This window comes from Metarhizium robertsii, assembly GCF_000187425.2.
Source record: "Metarhizium robertsii ARSEF 23 chromosome Unknown MAA_Scf_8, whole genome shotgun sequence".
Lineage (NCBI taxonomy): Eukaryota > Fungi > Ascomycota > Sordariomycetes > Hypocreales > Clavicipitaceae > Metarhizium > Metarhizium robertsii.
The window spans coordinates 426,934-427,468 of record NW_011942226.1 but is presented as its reverse complement, the minus strand read 5'-3'; positions in this window follow the sequence as shown (position 1 = coordinate 427,468).

Below are 535 nucleotides of genomic sequence, written 5' to 3'. Positions count from 1 at the left end.
AAACCGAGTCGAAGAGGCAGTGGTATTCGCGGCAATGCTGCTGTATGTTGGTGTGGATGCACACTTGGAGTGGCATTCGCGGCAATGCTGCTGTATGTTGGTGTGGATGCACAATTGGAGTTGGCCAGAGTTTGTTTCCAGAATTCTAGGAAGCTGCTGGAGAAGTGCTTGGCGAAGTCGCGTTCCGGTCCGGTAGTAAATTCCTTGGCAGCCTCGTTGAAATGTGCGCAGAAGGTTCGGAAGACCCTGAGTTTGGCGTTGTAGGCGGCGACTTGCTCATCGACGAGCTGGTTAGCTGCATCGGTGATGTCAATGGGTGAGCGCCGCTCATGTGTGACCGTTGTGGGCAGTGCAGGGAATTCGTCGAGCTGCTGTCCTTCCGCAATCGCAGCATTGCACATCGAGTGAGTGGCGACGACGGCGTCTGGTCCGTCCGTCCACGTGCAGGTGAAACACCATGTCGGTGATCTCCACGGGGGAACTATCTCGGAGGAGGGCTGCGCGGGCGCCTCGAGCTAAGTTCTTGGGTGTGTAG